Below are 14,377 nucleotides of genomic sequence, written 5' to 3' on the forward strand. Positions count from 1 at the left end.
AGCAAAAAAGAAACTGGTGTCTACTATCCTTTCCCACTCCCTTACTCACTTGACAGCCTGCCAGCCCATTCCCAGAGTGCCAGAGGGATTTGTGCCATGTGTTCTTAGTGACCACATCTCCACCTGCCTCTGTTGATCTCTCCTGCCATGTCTCTCCTGTGCTTCAAGAATGCCCCAGGTAGGGAAATAAACTTGACGTCCAGTTGTGCTAGTTCTGTCACACAGTCTCACACACCACCATACCACTGCCCTTACAGCCTGGAGAGACTTCTCCCATCTCACCCCATCTTTAATGAGTTTCCTCTCCCATGAAATTCTGGGAATTGGGCTGAAGGATGCAATATGAGCAGTCCAGCTCTAATGCGAAATGCCCTTCCCCTTGACACTGACCATGAACCAACTTTGTGGATGTGAACTTCCTCCCCTTAGGTTGAGTTACTTCCCAGAAGCCTCCTCAATCTTTCATGCCAACAGGCTTCAAACAGGCCAACCCCATACCACACTCTCCCACTAGAGGAAGCTAGATAACTCAGCATGGTACAAAGCCAGGATCACTGCTGTGCTTGTTTGAAGAGGATATTTTGTTCTTACTAGATTTCCTGTTTAAGTGTCACCAGACATACTTTCTTGTTAGTTGTTCTGAACAGCGTACCATCCCCCATGGTCATCTATCAGACTGGCTGGGTGGCAGTCTAATTGGTTGACACAAGGACCAAAAGGGCCAATTTCTCCTCTTTGGAGATATTCTTTCTTTGGGAGGCAGAGGTGCTTCCATTTGCCTACCTCTGTTTCCATGTAGAAAGCTTAAGTTTTTAAAGCCCTATGCTTTAAAATTGATGTAACAGTCAATATAACTATTGTCTGACCAGTTGACCACAGGTAGAATGTTTTAAAGTGAAGGAGAAATGCCTTGATTGATTTTACAGTGACCTAAATATATTTGCAGTAGTGTCTGACCTTCTCTCTGAACCCAAAATTTCTTCCCATTCATGGGACATATTGCAGTAAAAAGGAACAATTACGTGTAAATAGATGTTGGCAGATAGCATGGGCAGCATTTCAACACATTCTTGAACTCATTCACCCACAATGAATAGATGAACATGCAGATTCATGTTGTGGTCAGGGTCTCATTGTCTCACCTATCATGCAACCTCTTTTCCTGCCTTCTAACAGGTGGCATCACTATTCCTTAATCTGTACATCTTTCCCCCCACTAGACCTCATGGAATCCCACTCATTTCCAGCATTGATTCCCATCTGCCCGTCACCAATAATCACTGAGGTAACAGCAACCCTGGAGCATTCGCCTCCAACACATGCACGCTGAGCAAACCTTTCCAGAACGACACTAGCATTCTAAGCAACGTAAAGAAATAAACAGGCAATTTAGAAAAACCCCGTTGAACTCTTGCAGTTATGACACAGTTGGTTTCCTGGTGCTGAAAATTGCCCTTAGACAAAGCACCAAGCTCTTAAACAAACACTTGTCAGATTAAACCAATGACAACTGAGAGAACTGGACGACATTAATCTGACAGTACATCCGTTCTACTGTTTAGTTTTGCATCAGAGTATATAACAACATGGAATATCATTAATTTTGCTCATTCTTCTGTGTGCAGCACACATTTGATAGTAAAGATGGGTGAACAGGTCAGTGGCTGGTGAAAGGCAGGTGGCTAATCAGCATAAACTGGAATATGTGGGTCCACTTTCCTTTGCAAACTCTCCCGGAGCCCCGGCATCCGTGCAGGGAAGTTTTCCTGTGCCTCCCTGTTCTAAGCACAAGGAAGGAATATATACATTTCTTGCTCTTTGCCAAGTAATTCAACAAATGAACCTTTTAGGGTATTAATAGGGGATAATTGATTATATGTGCATTTTAACTGAGGTCTCCTGGAGAAGTGCTTTAAACCAAATAAGGCCCACTATTTATTTAAACCTTCTAAGTCTTTTTAAGCAACCAAGGAAATCCCACATAGTGTGGATGATAGTATTCTCTCCTGTAGAAGAAGAAACTACACTTTGTATGTTTAAATGATTTTTCCAAAGGGGCTCACAGCCTAAATGCAGGCCCTCCACCACACTATGCAGCCCTAAGATAAACTCATTTCTGTCCCAAATCACACACTTAGCAGAAAAAGATATTTGAAGAGACAATGGAAAAAAAAATTCTAAATTTAATGGAAAATATCTACTTAGAGATTCAAGAAGCCTAGCAAACCAGAAGCAGGACAAACACAAAGAAAAACATGATAATTGAACAGCAGAAACCAAAGAGAAAGTGTTTAAAGCAGCCAGAGGAAATATAAGACCCACCACTAATGGGAAAAATCATGGATTCTTATCAGAAACAATGGAAGCAAGAACACAATGGATGACATTTTAAAACACAACCAGATAAACAGAAATCAAAAACAAACTGTCAATCCAGAATTCTGTATTTGGCAAGAATATCCTAAGAGTGAAATAAAGGCATTTTCGAATTAATGAGAACTAAGAGAATGTGTTGCCAACAGACTTGGAGTAGCATTCTTAAGGCCAAATGTGTTCTTCATGCTGAAGGGAAATTGTAATGAATTAAAACTCAGGTCTACAGGAAGTAAAGTAGAAGCAAAAATATTTTAAAGTAATGAGGAAATGCCATAAGTTATAAAGACAGAAGAATTTTTTTCTCTTTTATATATTGCTTAAGATTTTTCCCTAGGAGATTATTAATTTTTAAATTTTTGCTATACAAATTTTCTATTTTTATCTACTCATCTTCTTCTTTGTTATTTCTCCAGTTGATTTTGCTCTTAGAAATATTTTCCTGAACAGAGATTAGTGAGTCAGTCATACAGCATATGATTTACAACTTCTTTAATATTCAACTGTTTAATTTATCCCTAGTTCTATTCTAATGTATACAATGAAGTGAAAATATAATCCCCTCAACCACATAGCCAGTTTACCAGCACTGTTTGTTGAATAGTACACCCCTTTCCTGTTAACTTATGATAAGTCCTTTATTATATATTAAACTTAGGTTATAAGTTTTACTTTTGAGCTGTTTGGACTCTGTTGATTTTTTATTTGTTATGTATTATACCATTTTCTTTTGGCCAGCTTCATGATTGGCTCAATATGAAGCAGGGAAATTCTTCCTTATTCCTATTTGTCTTTCTTAAATGCTTAATCTTCACACTGATTTATTCTTAGGATCATTTTACTGCACTTCTCTCCTGCCATACTCTGGAATGCTGAATGGAATGTTTCTAAACCTACAAACTAATAAGAGAAGAATTTATACCTTTGCTGTGGTCCATTTTACCACTAGGAATGTAAAATATCTTTCAACTTAATTAAGGTTCAGGCAAGGAAATAAAGAAGAGAGCCTCTAAAATTAGTAAATAGGAGACACTCTCCCCTGCACTTAACTGGAACTCCAAGAGCAAGATTCTGTATTAGGGTGAAAAAGAAATAAAAAACACATGCAGAAGGAAACATTGGAGAAAACTGTCCATCTTGAACTTGGTGTTTATTGGAGGGGTAAAGCCTCTCTTGAGAATTCATAATCTGTCTGGCCCCACATAAATTTTGGCACAAATTCATACTACTTGCGGCTTTGAAAAACCTCAAGCCAGAATTAAATTGAATGTAGTCCCAAATTATCAGTTTGCTTTAGGTACTAGCAAAAGCAAATAAATTCTTCTGGAGAAACTCACCTTCAATTGAAATCTTGAAGCATTCCCAAGAATTTCCTTGTAGAAGGAAAATGAGCAGCTCCTAATAATAACAACAATACAACTAAACCCAGAAGAAAATAGTGAAAAAATTTAGTGAAATAAGTAGTAAAAAAGACATTTGAAACAAATCTCTGCAATGTCTTCAGATAGGGAACTACCATCTCCAGGACAATAAATATTATATTTTCCAGTATTAGATGAAGTGAATTTTTTCAAACCTCAATGAAATGTAATCACGAAAAATAAAAACTTGATTGCACCCTTTGAAATGACTATTAATAAAAAAAGAGCAAATAATAAGTGTTGGTGAGGATGCACAAAAATTGGAACTGTTGTGTGTTGTTTGTGGGAATGTAAAATTGTGTAGCTGCTATAGAAAATAATAAGAAAATTCCTCAAAATATGAAACAGAATTGCCATGTGATCTAGCAATTCCACTTCTTTGTATATATTCAAAAGAATGGAAAATAGGGACTGAAACAGTTATGTGTAGAGTCATTATTTACAATAGCCAAAAGGTGGGAGCAACCCAAGTGTCCACTGATGGGTGAATGGATAAATAAAATATGGCATATACATAAAAGGGAATATTATTCATCCTTAAAAAGGAAAGAAGGTCTGCTGTTAAGCAACCAATAGGTCAAAAAAAGAACTCAAATAGGACATCAAAAAATACCTTGTGAAAATCAAAATGGAAACACAGTGCTGCAAAATGTGTGGGTAGCAAAAGCAGTTCTAAGAGGGAAATTTGTGGAGATACAGGGCTACTTCAGAAAGAAGAAAAAATCTCAAATAAAAAACCTGACCTTACACTTAAAGGAACTAGAAAAAGAAGAACAAAGCCCAAAGTCAGTAGAAGGAAGGAAATAATAAAATCAGAGTGAACATACACTAAATAGAAAGTTACAACAAAAGTAGAAAAGGTCAATGAAACTAAGAGCTGGTTTTTTGAAAAATTAACAAAATTGATAAATCTTAGCCAGACTAATCATGAAAAAAAAGTGAGGGACCAAATAAATAAAATCAGAAATCAAGGGAAGAAATTACAATTGATATCACATAAATCCAAATAACCACAAAAGACTACTGTGGACAATTATATGCCAACATACAGGATAACCTAGAAGAAATGGATAATTTTTGGAAACATACAATCTTCTCAGACTGAATCTGGAAACAAAAGAAAATCTGAACAGACTGATAAGTAGCATTGCAATTGAATCAGTTATCAAAAACTCCCAACTAACAAAAGCCCAGGACCAGCGTTACATGTGAATTCTAGCAAACATTTAAAGAGTTGATTTTTATCCTTCTCAAACTGTTTCCAAAACAAAAAAGGAAAGAATGCTTCAACATTCATCCTACAAGGCCAGGCTTACTCTGATAACAAAACCTGACACCAAAGCATTACCCTACTACCAACCCTGCCCTTCCCCAAAATTACAGTGCAATATCCCTGATTAGCATAGATACAAAAATCCTCAGCAAAATATTAGCACACCAAATTCAACAATACATTAAAAGACTCATGTCATGATCAAATAGGATTTATCCCAGGGATGCAAGGATGATCCATTATCCACAATCAATCGATATACCACATTAACAAAATGAAGATAAAAATCATACGATCATCTCGACAGATGAAGAAAAAGCAAATGACAAAATTTGAGATTCATTTATGATAAAAACTCTCAACAAAGTGGATATACACAGAACATGCCTCAATATGTTGCCGCAATAAAGGCCACATACAACAAGTCCACAGCTAATATTATACTCAGCAGTGAAAAGACAAAAGCTTTTCCTCCACTCACGCTCACCACTTTTATTAGACATGGTATTAGAAGTCCTACCCAGTGATTGGGCAAGAAAAAGAAATAAGAGGCATCCAAATTGGAAAAGAAGAAGGACAACTGTCACTATTTGCAGATTACAACATTTATATATAGAAAACCCTATATCTCCACCCAAAAACTGTTAGGATTAATAAATGAATTCCGTGAAGTCACAGAATACAAAATCAATATATGGAAATCTGTTGTGTTTTCATGCCCTCATAATGAACTCTCAAAAAGAGAAATTGAAAACCAATTCTATTTACAATTGCATCAAAAAGAGTAAAACACTCAGGAATAAGTTTAGCAAAGGAAGTGAAAGAGCTGTAGTCTGAAAACTATGCAGATCTGATGAAATTAACTGAAAATTACATGAGTAAATGGAAAGTTATTCCATGCTCCCATTGGAAGAATTAATATTGTTAAAATGTTTATACTACCCAAAGATATCTAAAGATTAAATGCAATTCTTATCAATATCTCAATGGCATCTTTCACAGAAATAGAACAAATAATCCTAAAATTTGTATGGAAATACAAAAGACCTTGAATAGCCAAAGCAGTCTTGAGATCTTGAAAAAGAAGAACAAAATTGGAGGTATTACACTCCCAGATTCCAAACTATACCACAAAGCTATAGTAATCAAAACAGTATGGTACTGGCACATGTAGATCATTGGAACAGAATAAAGAAAGCACCCAGAAATAAAACACTTACACAGTCAATGTATGACAAAAGACAAAATTGGGAATTTTTTAAATTGGGAAATACACAATTGGGAAAAGATAATCTGTTTAATAAATGGTGTTGGGGAAACTGGACAGCTAGATTAAAAGAATAAAACTGGACCACTACATTACACGATACACAAAACTCAACTCCAAATGCATTAAAGACTTAAATGTAAGGCTCCAAAGCATAAAACTTCTAGAAGAAAACATAGGGAGTAAGCTCAGCGACATCAGTCTCAGAGGTTTTTCTTGGATTCTTTAGCCAGGCAAAGACAACAAAAGCAAAAATATATAAATGGGACTCCATCAAACTAAAAAGCTTCTGCACAGCAAAGGAAACCATCAACAAAACAAAAAGGCAACCTCGTGAATGGGAGAAGATATTCACAAATACTAGATATGATAAGCAGTTAACATCCAAAATATATAAAGCACTCATAAAACTCAATGGAAAAAACACTAACCTGATTAAAAAATGGGCAGTGGACCTGAATAGACTTGCCAAAGAAGACATACACATGGCCAACAGCCTATGAAAAGATGCTAACTAAACATCAGGGAAATGCAAATCTAAACCGCAATGAGATATCACTTCACACCTGTCATAAAGGCAATTACCAAAAAAGACAAGAAATAACAAGTATTGGTAAAGATGTGGCCAAAAGGGAACCCTCATGCACTTTTGGTGGGAATGTGAATTGGTGCAACCATTATGGAAAACAGTATGGGGGTCCTTAGAAATTAAAACCAGAACTACCATATGACCCAGTTAATTCACTTCACTAGGTACTTATCTGAAGAAAATGAAAACACTAATTCAAAAAGAAATATTTGCCCCTATGTTCATTGCAACATTATTTATAATAGCCAAGATATGGAAGCAACCTATTTCCATCAATGAATGGATAAAGATGTGGGATATACATATATATATATATATACATATATATATATATGTATAATTAATTATTATTCAGTGATAAAAACAATTAAATCTTGTCATGTGCAACAACATGGATGGTATTATACCATGAAGGTATTATACCAAGTGAAGTTAGTCAGACAAAGATAAATACCATATGATTTCACTTACATGTAGATTCTAAAAACTAAAAAATGGGCAAAGAAAGGAAAACAGACATAGACTCATAGATACAGGAAGAGACTGATGGCTGCCAGAGGAGAGAGGTGTAGAGAGATGGATGAAATAGGTGAAGAGGATTAAGAGAGATAATCTTCCCATCATAAAATAAATAAGACATTGGGATATAAGGTACAGCATAAGGAGTATAGCTGATAGTATTGTAACAACTATATGGTAACAGATGGTAACTAGACTTGTGATGACCGTTTCATAATGTATATAAATATTGAATCACATGTTGTACATCTGAAACTAATACATTAAATACATTAAAAAAGAGTCAATCACTCTTCAAATTAATAAATGGAAAGTCTGACATATGTTACAACATAAATAACCATTGAAGACATTATGCTAATGAAGTAAGTCAGTCACAAAAAACAAACTATGATTTCACTTATGTGATGTATCCAGAGTAGTTAAATTCAAGTAAAATGTTGCTTGCCAGGAGCTAGGGGGAGGTGGGAATGGGGACTTGTTATTCAATAGGTACGGAGTTTCAGCTTGGAAAGATGAAAAAGTTCTGGACATGGATGGTGGTGATAATTGCACAATGCAAATAATGCCACTGAACTGCGCTTAAAATTGTTCTTAAAAATGGTTAAAATAGTAAATCTCATGTTACATATATTTTCCCACAATTTAAAAATAAATAAAAATTTTAAAACCTTAATTGAGCCTTCTGATAATAGTAGACTAGATTATCAAGATCTTTCATTCTACTGATGATAAAGTGAAATAAACAGCATCTGCTCAAACACAAGCAAGACATAGTGATGAGTTACTAGGTCATGATTTAGGGGGTAAAGGGAAGCCCAGGGAAATGAGCCCCTTTTGAACTCGAAGCTGCTTTTTCCTGGGAGGCATTTCCCAATTATAGAGGGAGGTCGTTGAGAGGCTGAGAGGATCCTTTCACAGCATCGGGGGGCTGATGAAACAAGGGCTGGGGGCCAGGTGCTGCCAAGGTTGAAAGGGGCTTCAGGGACCCTCACTTGCTTTGAGTTGCAAACTCTGAGGTCTAAATCCTGTAAAGATAAATTACAACTGCAGAATCCCTTTCATGGACTACAGCTTAACTTTGAGTTATATCAGTTCCTGAAACTACATTAAAACGTTTCCACATTGTTATTGCTCCCAGGCATCTGGCAGAAGCAAACTTCAAATTGTTCTACAAAATTGTTTACAAACATAATTCTCAGCACTCAGTAAAACATTTTTAGATTATAAAAAAGCAAGACAGCATGATAGACAATCACCAGGAATAACAGATCAGTGGAAATAACAGCCCATGAATATGAAAGATTAACTTTAATACTATAACTTTAAAATATCCAAATTAATATATATAATGGATCAAGAACAAAGTGGGGATTTTTGATGGAGGATGAGGAACTTTTAAAAAGAACCAAATGGAAGTTCTAGAACTGAAAAACACAATGACTTTCTTTCAGAAATTAGTGGGCAGATCTGACAGGAATTTAGACAGAAAGTTAGAGAATTAGTGAATTGGAAGGTAGGTCAGAAGAAAATATCTAACATGATGGAATGATGTTAGAGCAGAAATGATGGAAAATCCAGAAGAAGGAATCAGAGAAAAAGAGAATACAGTGAAGATATTTAATGATATATACATATATTGGGAAAGTCACTGACTTACCTTCCCAGAATGTTTGTATTAGACAGGTTTACTTACTTCCCATAATAGAAGACCTGTGTTCCCTAAACTCAGAGTTCCTCTCCTCTAACACAACCCGCTAGGTGTTTGGGTATTACCTGGCCATATTGGCATTGCTCTGTGGGAACTGGGACTCAGAGAAATGGCAGAAAATAGACTAGTGCTCATGTTATTATGCTGTCCTGTGAGTAGTAAAGTCCTTTTTCTTTGACCCAGGGGTTTTGTGTTTCCTGACAGCATCCAAAAAACTGGCAGGCTAACTTGTTAGCTTTCAAGCAAGATAAAATTTCAGGTTCTTCATAATTTTTGACATTGTAAAGAACATCAGGTCTCCCCAAAGTGATCTGTGGAGTTTTGTGGTTCCAATCAAAAATAGCTACAGGAATTTGTACAGCTTGACAGGCTACTTTTATAATAAATATGGAAATGCCAAAGATCAAGAATAACCAAGATAACCTCTAAGCAGAGAAATGCAAAGGTACTTGATCGCCAAGATAACAAAACTAGTTAAAAAGAAATAGTTAAGACAGTGTGGTATTGCCACCAGCATAGACAAAACAAAACAATGGACAAGAACAGAATGTCCAGCCACGGTCCTAGCTGTACATGAACACTTGTTTGTTTAGCGACATTTACGGACTAATGCTTTAAGCTCTGTTTTCTTTATCACATACATGTACATATATTGTTTATCATGTATCATATATGGCCACTGAAGTCTCTACTAGTTAGCTTAGTGGTCAGCTAATTTCCTGATATGACTTGAATCAGTAAGCTCTCTCGGTAAGTCCTTCCCTAGAGTTTCTGTGTGTGTATGTTGGGGCATACATACTTGCAAAGGTCCTATAGATAGTTAGTTTATAAATCTGCCCTTAGCCTTCACTTTCTGTTTGCACAGACTCAAGGTCAAATGGAGTTGGGATCTTAGGACCATCTAAGTTCTTTTTTGGGTGTACAAAAAGGACTGGGTATGCACACAGCCTTGTGCATGCTCGTGGCCTTCCAGATTCCCAGATATATGTAGGAACTCTTGAAAGCCCTGTATAGATATCACATGTCCAGTTTTCCCTTTTAAGTTTTTTCACAGCCTTTTATTAGCCCCAACTGGTACTGCTTCCTCAAGAGCTGCAATGTTAAACAATTGCTACTGAGAGTTTTGACTAATAACCTGTTGATTGGGCTGTTCTCCTAGAGGGAGCTCTAAGTCAGATCAAAGAAAGAGAAGCCCTGAAAATAGAACTTTTCAGGAGGCTATCAGACATGTCAAATAGTGACAGTTCTTTGGGGATAACCTTTTTGGGAGCTATGCACTCATTCTGCCCCCTGTAGGGGCTACTAGGCTGCTGGCTTTCAGGGATACTGTATTTGGCTTTCAAGGCTACTACAGAGCTAAGGACATCTGTGTAAACTGAGGACAAGTTGAAATGTCACAAGGTTAACTCCATTTACTAAGATTGAGCTGTTTTTCTTAAACAAGCACTCATAAGATTATTGCAGATTTTAATTTCCAGAGTTCTGGAAAAAGTTCATTTTGACAGCTATTGCCCTTTGCCTCATAGTTTTTCTGGAGAAGTATATTTTCAGAAGTCCTTACTCGACCATTCTGGAAGTTGCCCTTATGGTAAAGGAGATCATTATCTCTGCAAAGCTTTGACAGCATCTCCAATTGATAAATATTACTAAACTAAAATTAAGGATTTCAGTCTATCAAAACTCCACCAAGAGAATGAAAATGGAAACCAAAGATTGTAAGATGGTATTTACAAGACATACGACTGACAAAACCTTTTCACAAAACAGTAAGATTAAAGAACAGGTTAGACACAGCTGAATGAAGAATTAGTGAACTGAAGGAATTATTTGGAACACCATCCAAAAAAAGACATGAAAAATATAAAACTATACCAAACAACAAGGAAGTGACAGCCATAAGTTCTCACATATAAAAAGACAATTTCCAAAGACATATAACTAGGTGTTTCTTCTTAGAAATATTGCTAGATTTAAATTCTCAAATACAAGCAGCTAAGTGAATTCCAAATAGTAAAAAATGCCCACAACTAGATACAACATAGAGAAACTATAGGACATGAAAGATAAAAAGATCTGAAAAACAACCATGAAAAAAAAAGCCATATTACCCACAAAAAAATGGCAGCAAGAGTAAATTCTTCTTTTTCAGTTACCATGGTAACAGTCAGTGAAATATTTTCCATGTGTGAAGAGACAATGAAGTACCCACAGTTCTCTATGCATAGAAACTAAGAACGAAGGTTAAGTCAAACATTTTCTGACTTAAAAACTAGGAGTCTTTTGGTTTAAAAGAACCTCATGAAAGGGAATTTTTTAAGAAATGGGGGAAAAAATACCCCAGATGGAATGTCTGAATGACAAGAAATAATGAGCAAAGAAATTGGTAAATATAATTATAGATAGTATAAAATATTAAAAACAATGTCTAATTTGGGATTAGGGTTATAGACTAGAAAAGCTTGAATGACAGCTGGATGGGTAGTCAGATTTGAGTGGTGCTGAGTGATTAGAAGAAGGGATATTAGAGACAGTTTGAATCTGGCTCTGGTACTTATTAACTTGCTTTAGGCAAGTTAATTAACATCTCCATATGTCTATTTATGTCTCTTAATATGAGGATGGTAATAGTATCTAGCTGATAGGGTTATGTGATGCTTAAATTAGTTAATATATGTAAACAGAACAAATTGCAAAGAAAATGCTTTATAAGCATTAGTTATGATTGTCAATAAAGTGTCCTAGAGTCTTTGCATTGCCAAGTGAAATACACAAGCATGATGACAGACTTTAATGCACTTCTTTTGACAGCAATGATTGAAAAAATTAAAATACTATTAGCAGGCTTGTTGTAGTTGATTCATAAAAACCTTTGTACCCAACTAACTGAAATTACATAGACTTTTAAAGTATCTATTTTTATTTATTATTCGCAATAAATAGTCTAAATATTTACTAGCCTACAAGATAATTCCAAGAACTAGAAATCAAACAGTTTATGATAGACACTTTAGTTGCCTTCCCAGTGTTCAGCCTGTCTTCCTGATGCACTGAACACTGGTTTCCTCTCTAGTTGCAATGTGTTGAGCTACGACTCTCTCCCAAATGTCTTCACAGTTATTTGTGGCCATATTACCTAGTTCAGATCCTTGAGATGTTAGTGTAAGTCATTAGGTTGAATTTCTGGGAAAGCTATCTAAAGCTCTATGGCCTTAAAGTGAATATGCCTTGAAGCAATATATTTTCCATCCTTTGACTCTGTGTGTGTGACACACATCTTCCAAGCTCCTGCAGGCAGGTAACAACTCTGCCTTATCCCTCACTTCTTGCTTACACAGAGCATGAAGGTCAGCCAGAGGTGGGCGCCTGTAGCCTTCTCAGGTCTTTCCGAGGCAGCTATACAGCCCTAGACATGCATGTAGCCTTTTGGATTTGCAGGAATATGTAGAAGATTTCCATGCCCCCCATGGGCTTTATTCCAAATAATCTTTCCTCAAGAAGAGCTCACTGAAAACTTCTGGGACTTTCAAAATGGACTTTGAAAAGTTGTTTCCTGAAATTGGTCAAGAAGGACAATAAAGTAGAATTTTCTATGTCAGGCATCAAAACAAACTTTACAAACCACATTACCTATAATAGGGTAACATTATTGCAGAAATACACAACATGATGGGGAAAAAAATCCAGAAATAAACACACACATTATTTGCACATGATATATGCCACATTTTAAATTAGTAGAGAAAGGATGAATTATTGCATAAATATATTGGAATGATTGGCAGTCCATTTAGAAGAAAAATAGATCCTTATGCTCTTACATCATTTCTTATACAAGAATAAATTCCAAATGGATTAAAATCTTTATATATATATATATAACTATAAATGTATTTAATAATCTTAGCCCAGAAAAGGAATTTCTTTTCAGGACAAAAGGAAAACAAGACAATATAAAAGCAAATCTTGACAAATTTGACTCTAAAAGTTAGTCAAATTATAGTGACTCCCTCCTCACAGTGAAGGTTGCCACAAATAAAATTCAAGGCAAATATTCTCATAAAATATACAACTGGAGGAGCCAGGATGGCGGCGTGAGTAGAGCAGTGGAAATCTCCTCCCAAAAACACATAGAGCTATGAAAATATAACAAAGAAAAATCTTCCTAAAATAGAGACCACAGGACACAGGACAACATCCAGACCACATCCACACCTGCAAGAACCCAGCGCCTTGTGAAGGGGGTAAGATACAAGCCCCAGCCCAGCGGGACCCGAGCGCCCCTCCCCCCGGCTCCCGGCGGGTGGAGAGAAACCGGAGCGGTTTTTTTTTTTTTTTTGGCGAGCGCTTTTTGGAAGCCTTTGAGGGACGGGCCCCCGTTGCTGGGGAGGCAGGGTGGCGGGACCGGTGAGGAGGTGCCTGGGAACGGCGCCAGAGGACAAAGAATATCCCGCGTTTCTCCCTGCGAGACCGGCGGGCGGGTGCCTGAGACCGGTGCCTGAGGACGGAGGAGGTCGCGCGTTTTTCCCCCCTTTTTTTTTTCTCTTTTTGGCGAGCGCTTTTTGGAAGCCTTGAAGGGACGGGGAACCCAGTGCTAGGGAGTCAGGGTGGCGGGACTGGTGAGCGGGTGGCTGGGACCGGCGCCTGAGGACAAAGAATATCCCCCGTTTTTCCCTGCGGGACCGGTGGACGGGTGCCTGAGATCGGCACTCGAGGACAGAGGAAATCGCACGTTTTTCCCCTTTTTTTTTTCTCTTTTCTGCGAGTGCTTTTTGGAAGCCTAAAAGGGACAGGGACCCCGGTGCTAGGGAGGCAGGGCGGCGGGACTGGTGAGCGGGTGCCTGGGACCGGCACCTGAGGACAAAGAATATCCCGCATTTTTCCCTGTGGGACCGGTGGGTGGGTGCCTGAGACCAGCACCTGAGGACGGAAGAAATCACGCGTTTTTCCCCTTTTTTTCTCTCTTTTTGGCGAGTGCTTTTTGGAAGCCTTGAAGGGACAGGGACCCCGGTGCTAGGGAGGCAGGGCGGCGGGACTGGTGAGCGGGTGCCTGGGACCAGTGCCTGAGGACAAAGAATATCGAGCGTTCCTTCCCTGCGGGACTGGTGGGTGGGTGCTTTTTGGAAGCCTTGAAAGGACAGGGACCCTGGTGCTAGGGAGACAGGGCAGCAGGACCAGTGAGCAGGTGCCTGGGACCGGCACCTGAGGACAAAAAAATAAAAAATAA

The sequence above is a fragment of the Manis javanica genome, chromosome 1 (genome assembly GCF_040802235.1).
Source record: "Manis javanica isolate MJ-LG chromosome 1, MJ_LKY, whole genome shotgun sequence".
NCBI classification, from domain to species: Eukaryota; Metazoa; Chordata; class Mammalia; order Pholidota; family Manidae; genus Manis; species Manis javanica.